This window comes from Clarias gariepinus, chromosome 2 (genome assembly GCF_024256425.1).
Source record: "Clarias gariepinus isolate MV-2021 ecotype Netherlands chromosome 2, CGAR_prim_01v2, whole genome shotgun sequence".
Taxonomy (NCBI): domain Eukaryota; kingdom Metazoa; phylum Chordata; class Actinopteri; order Siluriformes; family Clariidae; genus Clarias; species Clarias gariepinus.
In genome coordinates this window covers 31,928,443-31,943,511 of record NC_071101.1, presented here as the reverse complement: position 1 = coordinate 31,943,511, position 15,069 = coordinate 31,928,443, and the positions used below count along the sequence as shown (strand labels likewise).

At 35.4% G+C, this 15,069-nt stretch overlaps 1 protein-coding gene across 2 annotated transcripts in view; it reads left to right on the top strand.

Moving 5' to 3' along the window:
* The first annotated feature begins 14,667 nt into the window (after positions 1-14,667).
* The window catches only part of shisal1b (shisa like 1b), a 38,847-nt gene continuing 38,445 nt past the window's right edge, over positions 14,668-15,069 (top strand). For both annotated transcript variants that reach the window (XM_053486410.1, XM_053486402.1), the window contains exon 1: positions 14,668-14,913. The gene's annotated coding sequence lies outside the window, so the exon portion shown is untranslated. The remainder of the gene's footprint in view (positions 14,914-15,069) is intronic.

Sequence of the window (15,069 nt, the reverse complement as noted above, 5' to 3'; positions counted from 1 at the left end):
TTATTTGGCACATTTCTAGTGTTTGACAAATTTTATTATGCATTGTGAACAGTGACTGTTAAGTTGATGTAATGTGAAGAGTGTTTTATTAGTTACATGCAGACCCAGTTAACAGCTGATATACAATAATTGCCATTAGTGGTCTGTTTTGTACTCTTTATTTCCTGTTAGGTCCTGCTCCAGGTCTCCAAACTTGTCTTTGCATCTTATAATTGTTTCTTTCTTGCCCCTTTGAATGTGAGGGCTAAAATGTAACTACCTATTATTAACACAACATTACTATAATAACACAAGTACATTTATACCTTCTAGCTGAAACTATCATCATAGGCATCTATCTGCTGCATAGGTTTGCAGTTGCTGTTTTTGTCCTCCTCTAAATCAAGTGCTTCCTGCTGTTTTTCTGAATAGTAAGCATGGAAAACAAAAATGATGTGTTTGTCATTAGCCATCTCATTCATTTTAACCACACAAAACATGTTGACCCTTTAGTTAACTTTGATGGGAATAGTTTTGAGCCCTTTGACTAAGAGCTGTGCTTAATCTGTGGGTGTCTAGATTCTATAAAGGAATTTCGGTAATTTAGTTATCTGGAAAGTAATTTTCTTGTTCATGTTTATTGCACCTACAATTGTGAAAAGCTTATCCTTGCGAACCATATCCCATCACATTGGGTACTTTTTTTTTAAAGTAAAACTACAATATAGGTCATTAGATACTGTATGCTTCCATTAATCTATAGGTGGCTGTGAATGTATATAGTGGCATATTAGCGGCTGTTGTACTAAGATAAGTGTGTCACATGTAGCAGTGATGATGGGATATGCCTCATGCTTGGGAATATCTGCCAGTTCAGTCAGGTTGTAGTCAGAAATTGAGCTGGAGGACAAGCAGACTGCAATCTAGATACAGATCCAGAATCAAATGTTTCCAGAACAAGCTGGACGCTTAAAACATTATCTTTGCATACCTTCTATGAAGAACTGTGTGTAGTTCAGTTACTCTAGTTTCTTTTAAACCTGAACCAGCTTGGGGGATGTACCAGATCATCTTCTGTACTTTATCAGATCATGTACAATCGCTAAATGTAAATTACTTAGCTGAAGGCAGCCTGCTAGGCCAGAGAGAGGTCAGAAACTGAAGGTTTGATAGAACAGAGAAAAACTTTAGAAAAAAAATAGTAGTTTCTAGTTTAATAAGAGTGGTCATATGAAGCTCACAGGACAAAGAAGGGCTGTGTTTATCACCTGAAGTCGCTGCTTTGTTCTTGTTTTTATGACTAACTTGTTTACATACTGTATGAGGGAGTTTGTAAGTATTGTGGGCAGGTACAAAAAAAAAGCTGCAGGAGCATGTGGAATAGGCAAGTCTGTCTGTGCACCCATCTATTTCACAGCCCATGCATGGTGTTAGTCAAAAGTGGCAACCAGTGTGAAACAAATACTTTAATGCTGTATATAATATTGATTCTATTATCATACTGCGATAATTAATTGTTAAGCTTTGTATGGTCAGTGTCAGTCATGTTAGTTGCTTATCCTGAGCTTGGTATGCATGGAAATGGATGTAACCAAACCTTTTTGACAAATTTTACTTGAACACCCTTGGACTAGAGAATTATTAATACAGACATTTCCACAAGGTAAATTTGTTTGAGTGGACAGTAAATAAAAAAATTTGTGTTGGCTAAATCAACACTCCTTTTAATTATATACAGAATGACATCAATGTTTTTTATGCTATGTTTAAAGGTTATGCCCTTGTAATTCAGTGATACAAAGATTAAAATTTGTTAACTGTGATGGTAAGTGTACAGCCAATAGCCTGGAAGCTAGGTAGGAAAATATTTTTTATTATTTTTTTAAATCTAAACTTGCTTTACTACGGTGGATGTGGGCAGTGGTGAGCTGATAGCAGTCATGTTGCTATGGAAACAGCCTGGATTGATAGAGAAGTAAGGGGGAGGCTTTACCACCAAATGGAGCTGAAAATATCTGGCAACCCAGACATGTGTATAAAATACAACATGACTTTTTAAGATTCTGACATAAATATGAGCAAATTTTCAGTCAGGAATGTAATCCCACCTGACTCTAAATTGTGTGGTTCTTTTTTTTTTTTTTTTCGCCTTAACCCTAATGAAAAATTATCATGTACCATGTAATTATTGGTCATTTGATTTTTTTCAGTCTTTTGAAAGCAAATAAGACTTTTAATTTAAAAGACTTGGCTAGTAAGACGGGCTGGAAGTGTCATGAAAAAATACTGCATCTTACTGGTTGCACCTTCAGGATCTGGAGATCCGCTTTGGGTCTGTGTGCATGAGTTTGCATATTCTGCCTGCTTAGTGGCTTTCCATTAAGTAATCCAGTTTCCTTTCCACAGTCCAAAAACATGCAGATTAGGCTAATTAGTGTTCACCGTAGTGTGTGAATGTGTATGTGAGCCCTGGATACCATGGATTGGCTCCCTTTCAAGGTTGTACTCGTGCCCTAAGACTCCTGGGATAGACTTCAGGACCCCCGCGACCCTGTATACGAATAAAGCGGTATAGACGACTGAGTGAGTCAGGTTATATGGTTACACAAACAATTTACTATTAAAAATAACTCATCAATAGCTTTCAATTGACACCAGACTAGTGCTGCTGTGATTTATAACACCTGGAGAAAACAGTCATTTTAGCTGGAGGCAGAAAACAGTTATTTTAGCTGACTTTGGAGCTTTATTTCTAGTTAACATGGCACGCTAGACTCTGCCACAGAGCTGATATGTTTCAGTCAATCATTGTCCCCCATGTTAGAGTTTTTTTATTATTATTATTTTTGTAAACATATATAAGAATTATAATTATTCAAAAATGAAAGGAGTCTTTTCAGTCAAAATTTTTTATCATCCTTTGTTTAAATTGAACCGAATCGAGTCATGAATAGATATCATGAATAGAGTATCATTACATCTCTATTAATTATTATTTACTGTGTTCAAATAAGAAAAAAAATGGATGGCATGTGGCACAGCAGAGGAAAGCACACATCAGCCATGGTACTGGAAGCGAGACAGACAAACAGACAGACAGTCTTCTCTTATACCTACTTATCTTGCTTTAATACCCATTATGTTCCTGTAATTAGATGTGTTGAGTGGAAAAAATATATAATTGTTTTAAGATTTTTATATATTTTTTATCATTAAAAGATCTATCTATGATGTAAATTGGCAATAGTTTTATTTTTTTTATATCTTCAATCACTGACCTAGAATCATGGCTCCAAGTTACTGTCTTTGTAACCCATGATTATCTCAGCTAGCACAGATACCCCCGAGCCCAACTCGCTGTTTCATGTCAGCTGAGGAAACGCAGGTATCTGCCTCTTTCTTTTCACACTCAACCAATCAACTCCACTGCCCAGGCTATTTTGGGACTAATTGATGTCTGAGTCTTGAATGTGGAAAGACCTTAGAATAGACCTGCTTTTTCATGCTCTCCCCTGGAGATTCTGAGATTTGAAACAATCCTGTCGTTTTGGACATTCATGTTGCCACAACACAACAGGACATTTTTAAAGCTTCTGAGAGTGCCTTTGTCAATTCTGCACTGTATGAATGTCTCACAGCAACACCTCAGTTAGGAACATGAGTCATACTTGTGCTAGTATGAAATACACATCCTACTGACACTGGAGCAGGATAAAACTGCTGTCCCTGGTTGCACCAGTCTTTATTCCTTCATCTTCGCTGATCACACAATGGACAGAAGTATAGTACAGTACATTTCTTTTGATGAAATGCATGAGATCCTTATGGATCCTTATGGTGGTGGAATATGAAAGCTACACATTTTATGTACAGGTGACATTTTGATCAAACTGTTTGATTATCTACTGTTGATGCTTTATTCCGTCAAAAAAAAATCTTGGATGGAAAAACAACAACTAACACATTGTACAGTATAGGTGTGGTGCAACAAAATATCCAACAAGCTTATTTTCTTTAATTTAAATAATGAGTATGCAGAATACAGTGGTACTTGAATAATGACAAGCAGTTAGATTTCCTTTACATGATTTTGCATTAATACGTTTTGGCAGAAATAGCTGGCTATTAAATAACATAAATAACATTCCAAGATGCAGATACATTTCACATTGATATTTAAGTCACACTGTCGCACATTTCAAGAATTAGTATTGCCAGGAATTTCACAATTCTGGAAATAAATTTTTAAGTGGCATAATGTGAATTTGCCATAACATGTGCTGTGGCAGAAAAGAAGTGCAACATGGCAGGGTGAGATTGTGACAGGCCAAAATAATTGGCTAGTTGACATAACTTGCAACAATAAATTTAGGGATAATACAAATGAAGCTCTTCTTACACAGAAATGTTACACTACATTAATAAATAGTTGAGTAGAAATAAAAAAGTAAGTATATATGTTTTAAAAACTTAAATAAATCTGAGTATCCTGTTTACATAACCCTGTAATCTTTTTTACATTTAACATTAATGATCAGATTTTCAAATCCCAAGCGTTAAATAAAAATAATTTCAAAATGCACATAGATTTTGAGTCATCTTTAAAGGCTCTTAGAGAGGAATTCTCTCTCACACTTGTAACCAGGGTCCACTGATCTTCTATTCATTCTGGGCAGTGTTGTTCAGTCCCACTAATCCTATCGGTCCCATCCTCCAGTTCAGAGAGACACAGCCAGCCAATTACTAAAGAAACAAAGCAAGCTCAAAATAACAGTAAGTGAGCGAACGATTTTCTCTGGTTCTTGTGACGTCAGACTAGCCATGGCAACTAGACTGCTCTGATGACACAGCCCAGTGTCTTCGAACATTTCCTTTATTAACATCAAAGATCTGGCCTTTCCAGGCTCTAATTATGCACTGCTCATGGCACATAGTGTGTAACACCCTGTAACATACATAAGGAGAATGTTCATGAATAGGCTTGCTTAGGCATGCTCTTCTATAAGAGATAAACATAAAAAGTCATAGTACAGAATATTTTTTAAAAATGTACACCCAGAATAAGAAAATGCAATAATCTAATGTCATGTGTAGTGTGTGTGTGTGTGTGTGTGTGTGTGTGTGTGTGTGTGTGTGAGAGAGAGAGAGAGAGAGAGACACATGTATTTGACAGGTTTGACCTTCTTGGGATATTTGGTGAGCCCCCACACGTAAAACAATCACCATGAAAGATTTTTTATGATCTCTCTGCATTTGATTATATTCAAAAAAGTGTTTATTTATAAAGGTGTAATTTTTTTTCATTGTAAAACATGACAAAAGTTTGACTTATGACTTTACTTTAAAATCCAGTTTTCATTTGATAGGTTTCACTGCCAAACATGCTAAATGGCAAATTTGGACACTAACTCAGTCTGGCTAATTATTTCTATCAGGCACACAAAGTTATATATCCTTGTTTTAGAAGATTTCATCTTTTACATTTTTGGCAAATGACTACAGTTAATGACCTTATTTTGCATAGTTTTCTTCATGTCACATGAAAAGTAAAGCAGGACAGCGCAAACCAGAGCCATGCCATGAAGAAACCTCATGGAGAAAAGCTTAAAAAGGACATTGGCAGCCAGTTACCTCATTGCAGTTTAACCAGCAGTCATGGACGACTATGGTAAGTTGTGGTCATCAACTACTACAAGTGAGAGATGTGCTGATGATTATTATATTCATTTGAACACACAAATGTAACAACGGTTAATACTGGTCATGCATCTTTTAAAACACACTAACAATGCTAATTTAATTTAAAGATAGTAGTTTTACTCAATGGAAACCAGTCTAAAGTCTCCGGGTTATTAGATTAGTTTGGCAAAAGGTGATTAATTCCCTCATTCGACCAACACACTCTCTGCTGAGTTATTCACTTGACAAGTTCTTTTGTTTAAATGAGACACTCAGGTTTGACTGACACATCCTAGAGTCCAAACAAAGTCATTAAATCTTTTGTCGTATTATTAATATGTGTGCAGCTAGAAAAACCTCTAGAGAGACTCTCCTGACTGTTTAGACAGTGCAATTATACAATACTCAAGCAAACAGTTTCATGCAGTTCATGTGTCTGGAATACTTTAGATATACCTAGTGGCCAAAACACAGTATTTGTGCTGATTTTATTTTTAAAATGTTTATGTTATACATGTAATACTTCTAAAGTTTATTGCACATGGAAGGGACCAATCTTGTTTCCCTTAAAATTTTTTGTTGCCAACTTTAGCTGTTTTAGAGTGACACAAAAATGAAAAAATTTTCAGCGTTATACTGTCTTGCTTCAACCAATAATAGTTTAAAATGAAAATTATTCATTTTTATTTATGAGTATTGAAGCTAAAATTGGTGTAACCTTCTAAAAGCAAATGCCCAGAAAAATTGTTGCTTGAATAAAAGCATCCGTGCAAAATTATGGATTTTTCCCCCAAAAAAATCTATAGTGTCTGTAACCATATCGAATTCATGTTGCAATTTCCTAACCATTTTGCAATTTTTGTTTTTAATTTTTTCTATTTTAGAATAATATACTTTTTAGATTTATGTCTTTTCATGTAAAATCTACACTGGCCAAGTTTCAGCTAAATGCAAAAACGTTATTTACGCTACATAAATGTTCATGAATTTGTATTGAGCAAATATGTTTCCTTTTATCTGATAAAAATATAGATGTGTATGCATATTTACCAAAAGGGAGCATGGATAAAGCATTAAGTATTATGAAAAATGGTGTTATATAAACCTATTAGAAAGTTCACTTTTTCATCTAGATAAGAAACATTTTAGCACCAATACCATGTTTTGGTCATAGGTGTACTTAATAAGGAGTCTGTTACATAATAATAATAATAATAATAATAATAATAATAATTATTATTATTATTATTATTATTATTAATATACTAATAATGCACAATTGTTGTAGGAAAGGATTAGGTGAATTTGATTATTGTCATAAAAGTTTGATTAAACAAACAAAAAAAAGCTCCTGATAGCTCCTGATAGAAAATTGGTTACAATATAGTTGACCTTTGGATTTACTTTATCTCTTATATTTTTTTGATGGGGTTAGTATATGTTATTAGTATAAGAAAAGAAGCCAAGGGTATAAATAACAAAATGAGTATTATGACAATTGAATTCTGTCTTTGCGATGAGATTTAAATTAAAATTTAAGTTTGTTGGAAAAATGTAAAGTTGTTTTATAGAATATTTTAACAGTACATCATAGATCAAATGGATAGATCATTTTACTTCTTTACTTTTTTCTGTGAATAAATGCCTTATATAGACAAAATTATCTGCCAAAAATATGTATCACTTGAAATTGGGAATAGATTTACAGTAATCCCTGTATAATATTTGGCTTATTCTTATCTTATAACAGGATTTTTTACCCCCAGCCATTACATTATAATAGAGAACTTTATCTAGTGAAAAGATATCAAGCATATCTTGTTTTGGTTAAATAAACAAATAACAACCGGTAAGATTTTTATTTGATAATATGAAAGTTAAACGAGTTAATGTAGGTTACAAATTGTTAAGAGCAACTTACATAGAAAACATTCAGTTGAAGAGAAATAATTCAGCCAAGGAGGTGTGCTATGAATCATAACATATATCAGGGCAACCATGGATCCAGACTACCAGGTGGATTACATTTAACTAGAGTAGACAAAACCATTCTCCTCTGATTTGTAGGCCAGCATGGCTTTTTATTAACCTGCAACACAAGCCATAATATAATTCTTTTCACATATTTTTACTTGGAAGATTTGTCTCATTCTGCACAGTGATTTCTCTCTCTCTCTCTCTCTCTCTCTCTCTCTCTCTGCAAAATTATATGGTACAAATCTTTTTCTGGGCAAAGTGGGCAAGAAGTTTCACATCAGTGTCAATTCTTTAATTTAAATCAAGCCACAGATAGAGAATAGGGATTGATGGATTGGAGAAATGTTAGAAGAATATAATGAGGTCTCCAGATCTCAAAGACACCAGTCTGGCAGACCGTGGTCAGTTTCTCCATTCCCCTAAAGGCCAAAAGAGAATAATGCATTATTCACTCAGCAACTGTGTATATTTACATCTTTTTGATTTATAAATTCTGCAGTTATGAAATGTCCTATCACTGCCAGGCATTACCAATCTCTTGATGTTTTACCAGTCATAAAACATAGTAAAAGTTTCTCTCACACAGGGAGAAAATATATATTAAGGGAGACTGAAATGTTGCATGATATTGCATGACTGAATACTACCCTTTGTGGGTAGTGTTGCTGTCCCTATTTTGATCCTAAGCTCAGGGGTTATTATCTGTGTCTAGCATGCCTGTGCATGTTCTTTTGTTGTGAATGTAGGGTTCCTCTGGGGTTTTGAGTTTCTTTTCACCTCACAAAATCAGATGCTAAATCACCTGGCTACTCTAGATTACTTACTGGAGGAAAATAAATAAATAAGGAAATAAAAATTGTATATAATTACATATACATTCATACATTATATATGGTTACTAGATTCCACAAGCAATAAATTAGTTTTAAAACCTTTATATTATATTATAAATAACATTTTAGTGAAATTATTAACTATCTGGCCAAAATGTCACCATTTCATAATGGTCTAATTATTAGGCTGCATCAAGCAAGGAGAATAATTAGGGATATTTTAAATTACTAGCACTGAGTTAAGAACTCTTCAACACATTATCAAAATCTGGAAGGAAATTTTGTGGAAGAAATGTGGTTGACAGAAAAATCATAATTGGAGATTACTTTAACACTTGGTGAAGTTGCACAGTAAGAATCAACAGTAAACCCATATGTTTAATAGTGACAGTAAGAGCATTTCCATACACATGCAATGGGATGAGAACTCAACAGCTGTGTAGTTATAATAAAAACACTTGTTAATGAAACTAATCAGAAATAAACATTTCAGTTTGTTGGGGAGCATAATTATTGGATTTTAAGGATCATGTGGTCTGACCCTTAGACCCTGTGTCTAGAGGCAGTGTTATGATCTGGAGTTGCTTTAGTTGATCAGACATAAACTCGGCAACGATATGTAGCAATAAAAATAAGTCAACTGATGACCTGAATGTACTGAATGAACAACCCAAGTTGTAAAAAAGTGGTTCTGGGAGCATGAGAAATCATTTTCACCATGTTGTGTGCTGTAATCAAAAGGTAAAGGTAATTGAATGAAATCTAGTCTGTAAACTATAATTTTTTTTGGCCAGGAAGTATAGAGAAGAGGTTACTTAATTAAAAGTGTAAATAGTAAATGTATTTGACCAATGAGTCAAACGTAAATGTTTTATACAAAATTAAAGTTAATATCATGCATTTGCGTATAATGCAATCTTTGCCTAAAATGATCTATGTATAATAATATTGTAATCTCTGTGAAATTGCTATATCATTTGACTAGCCTAATATGTTAGATACAGGAATCAATGCTGGTCTAACCTGGCTTGAGCAGAACAAAACAAGATAATGTAAACAAGAATAGTAATTATAGTCAGTTAATGTTGGTACACTGGCTAAAGTTTCAAATTAGATCTTGTCTAGTGCATGCCTTCTAGGAAGACAAAGAGATGCCTCATTTTCTACAAATTTTTGCTTTCTGAAACATTAAACTGAGGTGGGACCAGGGGCACTCATCCTAATGCTTCACACTAAAGTCTGGTGGATTATTCACATTCAAACACACACAGCTAGCTCAATGATAGGCGTTAAGTCAATGAGATAAGAGAAAAAAGACTCTTGGTCCAGAATGTGTTCAGTTCTAACCCAAGAGTGCTGTTCTGGGCCATAACTTGTCCAGTCAACCAAGTACTTGGTGCCACACTGGTTTTAAAGTCAACTAAATGTATCCTAGTAAAGGCTAAGACAGCATCAAAAATGATTTTGAGGGGGCATTAACAGGTGGAGGTCCACAGAGGGCTTTACACAAATTCTTTTAACAGTAAGATCGGTAAGGTAGGGTTTTTCTAATGGTCAAAGGAAGAACTAGTATACTACTGGACTAAGTTCTTAAAAGGCCTGAAATAACTTGCCAATTTCTTATACACTAGCCTTAATGACATTCTTTGTGGCAAAGTTTACCTGCTGCCCTGGCCAGAATGTTGTACACTGCATGGCGTTCCATAAGCCATAGCTTGTAGAGCCACCTTGGCTTACTGCCAGACTCTATGACAGTGTGTTCCACTGTGGGGACCATCACCACCTCATTCTCTTGTTCTGCAAACATGGTTGGAGGATACTCAAATTGGCCCTCAAATAGTGACATGCACAGTGAAGGGTGCTACAGAGTATTGTGAGCATACTCTATCCATATCAGATGTTGCATGGTTGATGGGAAATAGAGTTTACCTGGGAGACCCCAGCCCATATCTGGCTCCTGTTTTAGAGTGTTGCAGATGTTCTGTTTCAGACCCCAGTGCAAAGATGCAATAACATGAAAAAAATTAATTATAGGCTTGAGAGTAGGTTTCTGTGAGGGCAAAGAATAAGGAACATCTGGTCTATCAAGGGTTCAGGCATTTCGCCTCCTAAATGTAGGCAAGGTTCTTACAGTCTATGCAGATTCTAGACTGGTGCTTATCACCTTCAAGCCAGTTGCTCCACTCATGTAAACCCAGTTTAATGGCCAGTTTTATGTTTAAGATTTTCAAGCACTAACTTCTATGTCTGGGGCATTACCCTCCACTATGAACTAACTTCAAGATCAGACATGAACAGAATTGATTCTCATGTTAAGCTTCTCTTTAGGGATTAAACAGCCTGCTTTGCTTTCTTTGTCTACCTGAACTCCACCGAGGTCTTTTTTAGTCAAGGTGCTGAGAGGAGCCGCCAGGGTGTTAAAACAGCAGATAAAGTGGCAAATTAAATTTGCAGATTACCAGCCTCAGGGTGTCGCCTAGCAACCGGTTTTGGGCCTGTTGTAAAACTCTGTTTAGATGGCCACTGTGCTGCCTTAGCCGCTACACCCAGTGTTACAACTGTCATAATTATAGAATTATCCTTCACTAAAAACTACTATAGAAAATAAAACTCCTTAAAAAAAACTTTCTTTATTTTGAAAATGAATATTAACCTAAAATAACTGTGCCGGAATCACATTTAGATTTCAAGTCACACTTTTTTGAAATACTGTTTCATATTTTTACAGACTGACAGAGCAGCAGGGTATTCGAATGATTAAATATCGATGCTGACTACAGGGAGTTGACATCCATTGTTTATATCAGTTCATAATTTTAGGCTTTCTAAAATAGAGTAATAAATAAACTAACACTGGATAAATAAACAGGTCGAGAAACTAACACTGGAAAAAAAACTAGGTGGAAATGTAAAATCCAGGAAATGTAATCCCTGTCCTCAAAGGAGCAACTGTTTTAATCTAGTCTGCCAATAGAAGAAAGAAAACTCATAGGATCCAAAATGAGTACTAATTAAATCAGCTAATATTTTAGTCTTCTAAGTAGATTCTTCATAAATAAAGAAGTACAAACAAACATTTGTAAAGTACTTGTTTATATTAGACAAGAAACATTAAACACCAAAAATAAAGTTGATCTCACAAAACAAAAAAATTAATAAAAACAATAACAAAGACTGTAATCATTTGCAGTAAACTGAAGGTCAGATTAAGAAATGTTTGCCAAATTTAGCGTGAAGGATGAAGTGACTGTTGGAGAATTTTGGAGAATATTCTGCAACAGAATATAGAATCATACTAGATCAGATGTAAACATGATGTGAGAAAGCATATGAAAGAGATCTGAAACAAACTTAAATACAGTGGAACCTCGGATTACGAGCTTAATTCGTTCCGGAAGCAGCTCGTATTCCAAAACACTTACAAACCAAATTTAATTTTCCCATAGGAAATAATGGAAACTTAAATTATTTGTTCTACAGCCCCCAAAAATAAATACATAAACATAATTAATACAAAATATAAAGTCAAAATAAAACAAATTAATGTGTACTTTACCTTAAACAAATGTAAAAATAAATCCCGACAGATAAGTGTTTTCGTTTGTGCACGCAGGGTGTGTGTGTGTGTGTGTGTAAAATGTACACACACACACACACACACACACATTAACAGATAGACCGTTTTTAAAACCGTTTAAAAATTAGCAAGGAACATCCCTAGTCACACTCACGTGAGCGCATACTAACAGGATCACTGCTGTAAGTAAAACAACAACAACAAAAAACAAATTAAACAGCTCCTCACCTTTAAAAACAATCGCGACAGAGAAGAGTTTGTGTGTTTGTTTGGCAACCTGAGAGAAGGGGGCTGAAGGGGGGCTCGCTCGCGTTTACAGCCCCCTTCTCTCAGGTTGCCAAACAAACACACAAACTCTTTGCCTTACACAGACACAAACACACACACTTAACAACACTGCAAGCACTAGGACCCAGCAGGGGAGACGATAGGTCTCGGCTTTACAGCTCCTCTCCTCTTAGGTTGCCAAACAAACACACAAACTCTTCTCTGCCGCGACTGTTTTCAAAGGTGAGAAGTTGTTTAATTATTATTATTATTTTTTTTTACTTTACAGTAGTGATCCCGTTAGTATGCGCTCACGCAAGTGTGACTAGCGACGTTCCTTGCTAATTTTTAAACGGTCTCTTCGTTAATGTGTGGGTGTGTTTGTGTGTGTGTATTCACCCAGCAGGAGAGACGATTACCTACAATTCCGCTGCAAGAGATAGAAAAACCGTTGGCTCACTTGTGACGACGTGACGCTCAGTGTTAAAACAAGAAGTGCATGCATGAAACATGATACTCGGTGCTCGTAAACTAAGACAATGCTCGTTTTTCAAATTAAAAAATATTAAAAATTGTTGCTCGTCTTGCGGAACACTCGTAAACCGAGGTTCGTAATCCGAGGTTTAATGAAAGAAAATTGAATAAAAGAAAATAAACATGAGATTTTGGGACTGAAATTTCTTACAAAATTTTTGTAGTTCATACACCCTAAATGTGAATTTACTAGAAATTATTAGAGGAGGTTTTGTTGTATTTGCATTTGTGTTTTATCCTCCTTATTATGTACTGTATGATAATAATGGCTTGTGTTATTGGCTTGTGTTATTTGCATTTATTGGTAACTTTCATAATGCAGAAATTGCAAAAGATGAACAGTATGACCTACATTTACTTGGAGAGGTATAAAAGAAAACAACAATACCCAGATAAGAGGTTTGAGCTTTTTCTCTAAGGAAACACTTTTGCCAAGCTTTTTCTCTAAAGAAGAGTGATCTTGCTTTAACAATCTTGCCCAAGAAATAAGTGCTTTAATGCAATAGGATGCCATTTCAAAAACCTGGTTTTTAAATATTTCTTTAGAACCACAATTCAGACCATTTTTTCTTTAGATAATTTGAAGAAATATGTTTTACACAGCCTGGGGAAAGAAAAATTGCTGTTGGTTTGCATCAATCATCAAGCTTATTGGCTTGCATCAAGCAAAGAAAACATTAAAATTACTGGAACTGTTTAAGATCCATACAATGCATTATTAAAACCAGGAAGGATAGTGATGAACCATCCAGTATGCAGAAGAAACATGGTCAGAAAATTCATGAATGACAGTGAACAGAGATCACTTAAATGCTTCTTTAAGTACATTGTAAAAAAAAAAAAAATCCACTGTAGAAATCACAGCTATAATTAAATAATTGATGAAAATGTATTTCTACACAATTTGATGAACACCCAGTGTTGCACTAAACAGCTGATAAACCATAAGAAAAACAACTGGTATTAGAGTAACACTATACCTGAACTTACCAACCCTCTAATCTCATTTACTGTTATTTTGGGTTTGACCATGTTCCTCACTCTGATTATGAGTTTCAACCTTCTTATTGTTGTTTATTCATTAAAATATTTTACCAGTCCCCTATCTTGACAGCATGCAATGCTCAAAGTCTCTGTGGATGAATTATTCTACAGTATAATAAAAACACTGAATAAGTGCATTAATATAAATTTATCATCTAATTTAAAGATTGAATTATTTTTTAGAACTGCTGGTATTAACAAAATAAAACAACAAATAGTCTAGTTAGATTTTGGATTTCAAATGCACTATGTTAGAGGACATTTGTACCTTGTTTGCCTAACTTAGTCTTGCAAGACTTAGACACATGCAAGACAACTGTGGGCATCTGTCTCCCCAGAATTTGCTCAGCTGTGTGTGTTCTGATATGGCAGGAGTGGTACCTTGCAGAGAGGCCAAAGATAATGTGCAAATTGTTTATTTTAGAGTGTTGCTAAAGCAGGAAAGTCTACTTCAGGTCTAGAGCTACCATATGAGTGCTATCAAAAGAATGGCTTTTAAAATAGACTTCTGAATTGGTGGCACAATATCACCATCAGGCTTCATGTCTACTCAGAACGTGTGCTGTTTGGGGAGGGTAGCAGTCCTTTAAAGAAACCCAGTATATGGAGGAGGTGGAAGATGCACGCACATGGTGGAGAGAATCGTTTTTTTTTTCGTTCAGTGCACATCCCCCTCCTTCCACTCTCTCTCTCTCCCTCTCTCTCTCTCTCTCTCTCTCACCCTCTCTCTCACAGTGTGTTCAGTATTAGCTGTATCTGCTTCTCACTCACTCATGCACAGTCGGCTCTAAAGCACTTGAACTCTCAGGACTTGGCAAGCTGCTCATTCACCTTCCTTTCTCCTGAAAGAAGTGCTCATATTAACCTGCGCTTCAGGAAAACCCTTTGGTTCCAATCCAAGAAGTAAATGGCACTCGAGTCTGAGGAACGACTAAGGACTAACTGACAAAGCTGGAGAGGAGGAGAGAGGGAGAGACAGGAAGAGGGATTCCCCCACTTGTGCAGTAAACAGGAGAGAGGCTGGTAAGCAGAGACTGCTGCTTTTAATAAAAATAGGGAATTCTTTGGGAACAATGGGAAAGCCTGCTGAAACCTCAGATTTTTACGGCAGTAGCTAGTGTCGAGTTGTTTTTGTACAATTCAACTTAAATCAACTAAACTAGTTGTACATCAAATGAT